This window comes from Oryctolagus cuniculus, chromosome 20 (genome assembly GCF_964237555.1).
Source record: "Oryctolagus cuniculus chromosome 20, mOryCun1.1, whole genome shotgun sequence".
NCBI lineage: Eukaryota > Metazoa > Chordata > Mammalia > Lagomorpha > Leporidae > Oryctolagus > Oryctolagus cuniculus.
In genome coordinates, this window is record NC_091451.1 from 42,355,791 (window position 1) to 42,361,856 (window position 6,066).

General features: G+C 54.9%; 1 long non-coding RNA gene across 1 annotated transcript; it reads left to right on the forward strand.

Moving 5' to 3' along the window:
* The first annotated feature begins 377 nt into the window (after window positions 1–377).
* Window positions 378–5,638, forward strand: LOC138847341 (uncharacterized). Its single transcript, XR_011385084.1, has 3 exons — window positions 378–2,685; window positions 3,833–3,986; window positions 4,844–5,638. It is a non-coding gene; the product is annotated as an uncharacterized lncRNA (long non-coding RNA).
* The last annotated feature ends 428 nt before the right edge of the window (window positions 5,639–6,066 follow it).

Here is a 6,066-nt window from a genome sequence, read left to right on the forward strand (position 1 = left end):
GCTCTTGGAGCAAACACGGTGCTTGGGACCTGGAGGGACACTTGTTCCCAGGAGGTACGCACTGCGTGCGTGGGGTCTCATGCGGAAACTTGAGGCTTCGCATCGGCCGACTTCCAGCCCCTCCCGCCTTCTCCTCGTGCCCTGTCCAGCCTCACCTGATCTCCAGCCACGGGTGAGACACCTTGCTCTGATTTACCTCTGCAGGGGCCACAAAGGAGCGTGGCCACGCCCTCCGCCTGTGCTCCTCCGGGATGACACAACCTCTGTTGGTGCCCCAGAGCTCCTTCCAAGGACCTTCGCTCTCGCAGCAGAGAACTTCCGAGAACCACCTAGAAAATTCTAGAATGTACAGGCTGCAAATGAGGGGATCTCCTAGTGTCTCCCTTACCCACCTCTGTATCCCAGAAGAGAAGAGGAACTTCAACGACTTGGAGGAACGAGAAGACAGGAGAACGGGAATGAGCCCCGGGGCAGCATCAGGTCGCTTTGCAGGGATACAGGCTCTACTCGCCACAACCCAGGTGATGGACTTGGAAGGAAAGGTGGGCTGTCACCAGGAGGGACAGTTACGCGTTTTCCATGTGGCCCAAAGGGATGGAAAAGCATGGGAGAGACACTTGGACCCTATGGAAGAAGTCCCCTGGCCCTACCAGCGACCCAACAGGAATCCAGTCCCTGCAGGTGGACATCAAAATACTCATTGCTGTTGAAGCAATGGGAATCCTAAGGTGACCCCGTGTGGGAAGCCCTCTCCCTGCCCTGATACAGGTCAGAGGTCGCTGAGGCCCTCCTGACTGCCCGTGAGCTAAGCCCAAAGCCAGCAGGGGCTCCTGTCTGCGTGTTCCAAATTTGTCATTGTCACAAACCCCCATCACAGAGACGCGCAGGATGGGAGTGGACAGTGAGGTTTTGTTTGTTTTTGTGTAAGATCCCAGCTGTGTGGGGTGGCTCAGAGCAGAGCGAGGGAACCTCCCACTCAAAGGCGAGAGCCTGGGCTTCCCAGGCCAGCGGGCAGCTGTGGTCACACAGCCACTCCACACACGCAGTGGGTGAGAGGCACCTGGACCGCCCAGCCCAGCGCCCTTTCCTGTTCCCCCAAAGCCCCTGCACGCAGCTCCCCCACCTGAAGAGCCTGCTCCTGCTGGGTCTTTTTAGCCTTAATTGCTTACTTTAAAGGCAGAGAGACAGAGAGGAATCTCGCATCAGCTGATTAATTGCTGCAGCTGAGACTGGGCCAGGCCAAAGCCAGGGACTTGGAACTCATTCTGGGTCTCCCACCGAGACCTGAGTACCTGGGCCACCGCCTGCTGCCTCCAAGGGTGCACAATGGCAGGAAGCTGGAATCAGAAGTGAAGCCGGGACTGGAACCCAGCACTCAGATATGGGGCGTGGACATCATGGACATCTCAAGTGAGGTCTCCATGCTGTCCAAACGCCCACCTGCCATGATTCTTAATAAACATCAACTGGAGGCCGGTGCCGCGGCTCACTAGGCTAATCCTCCGCCTTGTGGCGCCGGCGCACCGGGTTCTAGTCCCGGTCGGGGCGCCGGATTCTGTCCTGGTTGTCCCTCTTCCAGGCCAGCTCTCTGCTGTGGCCAGGGAAGGCAGTGGAGGATGGCCCAAGTGCTTGGGCCCTGCACCCCATGGGAGACCAGGAGAAGCACCTGGCTCCTGCCATCGGCGGCCATTGGAGGGTGAACCAATGGCAAAGGAAGACCTTTCTCTCTGTCTCTCTTTCTCACTGTCCACTCTGCCTGTCAAAAAAAAAAAAATCACCTGGAGAGTCTGACGACTGCGCATGGGCGGATAAGTGCAGTATCGACTGCACGGGCTGTGCACTGCACACAAATGGCTGAGGAGCCCCAATGACAGACGTGACTTCCGCGTTCCCAGATTCCTGCCTCTCCGTGGCCCCTCGGTCGTCAGTTTTTGCACAGGTGGATGATGGGTAACGGGCGAGTGCATGGACAGACGGCGGAGGGGTGGAAACCTGGGGCTTGGGGGAGGATTGGGGTGGGAATTCCCACAGAATGAGCCCTGGGGAGGTGCCGCTGGTGCAGAGAGTGTTACAGCCTGGCGTGGCAGGACTGGCCCAGAAACGCCCGCCCAAGGTCTGAGTCAGCCACGCTGTGACGATGCTCGGTGAGCGTGGTGGGGGTCGCGAGGCTCCTCCGCAGCTAACGGGAAATCCGGCTGACGACGGAGAAGCGAGCAGGACGTGGGCGCGCCTCTCCCAGTGGCGCAGAGCAAGCGCCATCCTACGCGGCTGCAGCGGGCGGTTCAGCCTCGGCCTCGCCTCCCGGCCCCCAGCAGCCGCGCTGCGCTGCCAGGCGCCTCGGGAAGACGCAGTGGGCACGTGCAGGGGGCGGCAGAGGCCGTCCTGGCCCGAGGCCCCGCACCACTGCGGGATCCTGCTTCCCTGCAGGGCACCGAGGAAGCGGGAGTGACGGAGCGCAAGGGGCGGGAGGCAGGTGGGGGCCGCGCAGCTACTGCGGCTGCGCATTTTGTCTCCTCCGCACGTGGTTTCAACGCCCTGATCTCTGTGACGTCAGTTCTTCCATAGCAACCGCCTCTGATGGTTGACACTAAAAAGGAGCTCATGCCGGGGTCCCTCCTTGACGTTGCAACAGCCTTTGCTCTCCTGTTACTCGCAACCACCAGATTCCAGTGTCTGCACGCATGTGTGAGTTACTTTTCACATGTGGGAGTACCCTGGTACACGCCCAGCTTTGGACCATTTTAAATTCATTTATTAACACGTAGAGCACTCTGTGTTAGTGTAGACTGGTGTAGAGTGTGTATTTGTGTGAGATGTGTGTGTATTCACACACTCTACCCAGTCATATACACACATGTATACACATGCATGGAGAAATGTATATGGCGTGGATATAGACAGATACATGATATATAGTCACACACACACACACACACACACACACACACACTTGAGAATATACATTAAGGACTGTCTACTATTCCACTGTGTGTATATAAGATTTTCTATTAATGAATGTTTAGGGCATTTACTGCATTTTAGTTCCACAAAAGTGTTGTAACAAATCTATTTATACATTTATTTTTAAATGATCTTCACCATGTAATCACTAAATCAAGTGTTTGAGTATTTTTAAACATTTTACTTATTTGAAAGGCATATATATGTATATATATATATATAGAGAGAGAGAGAGAGAGAGATCTTCCATCCAGTGGTTCACTCCCTCAGATGCTTGCAACAGCCAGGGCGGGGCCAGGCTGAAGCTGGGAGCTGCCACTTAATCCAGATCTCCCACAAGGGTGATGGGGACCCCAGCACTTGAGCCCCCACCTGCTGCCTCTGGGGTCCTCACTAGCAGGAAGTTAGAATTGGGAGCTGATCCAGGACTCAGAACAGGGCACTCCAGGGCTGGTGCTGTGGTGCAGTGGTTAAAGTCACCACCTGTGACGCCGGCATCCCATATGACCACAGGTTCATGTCCCAGCTGCTCCACTTCCAATCTAACTTCCTGCTAACAGCCTAGGGAAAGCAGTGGGGGATGGCCCAAGTGTCTGGGCCCTGGCACGCATGTGGGAGACCTGGATGAAGTCCTGGCTTCAGCCTGGTTCCATCCTGGCCACTGCAGCCATCTGGGGAGTGAACTCAAAGAAGACATCCATCTCTCTCTCTCTCTCTCTCTCTCTCTCTCTCTCTCTCTCCCTCCCTCCCTCCCTCTGCCTCTCCTCTCTTCCTCCCCCTCTCCCTGTGTAACTCCCTCTCCCTCTCCCTGTGTAACTCCTTCTCCCTCTGTAACTCTGTCTTTCAAGGTAAATAAATGTCTTTTAAACAGGGAAGGCAGCACTCCAGTATGGGATGCGGACATCCCAGGCAGCATCTTAAAGCTTCCACCAGACGCTCGCCCTGGGAATTTTCATTCTTACGAGACAACGCAGACGTGGTTCAACAGGGCGGCTGTGGTCACCCCTGCACAAGCAGTGAGGCCCGTGCGTGCTCCCCACACTGCCCCACACACATGTTCACCCACACATGTCCACACACTCTGCCCCACACATGTTCACACACTCTGCCCCACACATGTTCACACACTCTGCCCCACACATGTTCACACACTCTGCCCCCACGCATGTTCACACGCTCTGCCCACACACATGTTCACCCACACACGTTCACACACGCTGCCTCACACACGTGTTCACACACACATGTCCACACACTCTGCCCCACACATGTTCACACACTCTGCCCCACACATGTTCACACACACATGTTCACACACTCTGCCCCCCCACATGTTCACGTGCTCTGCCCCACACACATGTTCACCCACACACATGTTTACACACTCTGTCCCACATGCATGTTCACCCACACACATGTTCACACACTCTGCCCCACACACATGTTCACCCACACACATGTTCACACACGCTGCCCCACACACGTGTTCACACACACATGTTCACACTCTGCTCCCCACACACATGTTCACACACTCTGCCCCACACATGTTCACCCACACACCTGTTCACACACTCTGCCCCACACACATGTTCAGCCACACACCTGTTCACACACTCTGCCCCACACACATGTTCACCCACACACATGTTCACACACTCTGCCCACACACATGTTCACACACTGCCACACACATGTTCACACACTCTAGGGCCTGGGCCACTCCAGTCGGTGAAAACCAGTATCCTGTACCAGCTTTGATTGGCATTTGGCTTGTTACAAGCAGAGTTTACATACTTCCACATGCTTAGAAGCCATTGCACTTCTTTCTGTTTGATGGGTCCGTTATCTTCTGTCTAATTTGTCCTTAAATTCACAACAGCTCCTCAGATGACCAAGTTCTATGAATGTGGCCAAGCCTCTGTCCCATCTTTTACATCCTGAGTTAATCTGGAAAAATCCGCACCTGTGCCAGTTCACAGCCCTTCTCTCCTCTGTGGACAGAGGCGGCGGCTCACAGACGGGGACTGCAGGGGTGTCGCCAGCCCTTCCCCTCCGACTCGGCTTCCATCTCCTCCTGCCAAGGACCATGGAGGACAGGGGTGCGCTCGTCTCTCCCATGGCAGCGAGCCTGGGACAGGAGAACACATCTCCAGCGAGACGAGGAGCCCTTGGCCGGCCCTAAAGCTCGTGTGTAGCTCCAGGTGCCGGCTCAGCCAGCTGTGCAGAATGGAGTTGTGCTCATCTCCATTCCTCCTGTGCCCCGGGGCTCCAGCAAGACCCAGGCAAAGCCTGGCGTAAGTCCCCAGCTGGACAGCTGCGTGGCTTGCCCATTTCTTTGTGTCTCATCTCTCGTACCTGGTGGCTTATGGGTAGAAGACTGCACTTGACCCATTCCGTCGCCCCAACCCCACCTATGCCTTCTTCCCGGACTGCGCCCTCAGGATCCGAGCGTCCTAGGACCACCATTCAAAACCTCCGAGCCTGAAGCTGCGAGCAGGTTCTCATTCTGGCTTCTCCATGGATGGGGTGAGTTCTGTGCCGAGCAACCCGCGGTGGCCTGATGCTAAATCTTCCTCGTTCCAGCTCTCCTGTTTCAGGACTTATGAATTATTAAGCAGCCCTCTGTTTGTAATGCCGGGCTCTCCGCTTCCTCCAAATTAAATTACCGAGGGATATATTTGATTATAAACATACTTAGTGAATGTTTTCATTGTTGCTTTCTGTAGCTTCCTTTGTACTAAAGTGTTAGAATGTCAAAAAGTCAACCGCAAACATCTACAGCCCGCTGTGGAAAACCATTTAAAGCAAGCGCCGGGCAAATTAAGTAATCAAAAATGAAAACCACTTTAGGACAATAGTGAATATAATTTGTCATCCCTCAAAAAAAAAAAAAAAAAAAAGCTGGGGGGTGGGGGGAGGTGGACTTCTACCAGCGGCTGAGCACTTCTGCAAAGACTTGAAGCTGATGTGAGAAATCTGAGTTCGGCAGCCACGCCCCTTCCTCCTTCCATCGCCTTGAACTCGGCAAGACCCCTCTCGGCTTCTTTCTTCACCTGCACCCGGGTGTAGCGAGCTTCCCCACCTAGCCCAGAAAGCCTGGGA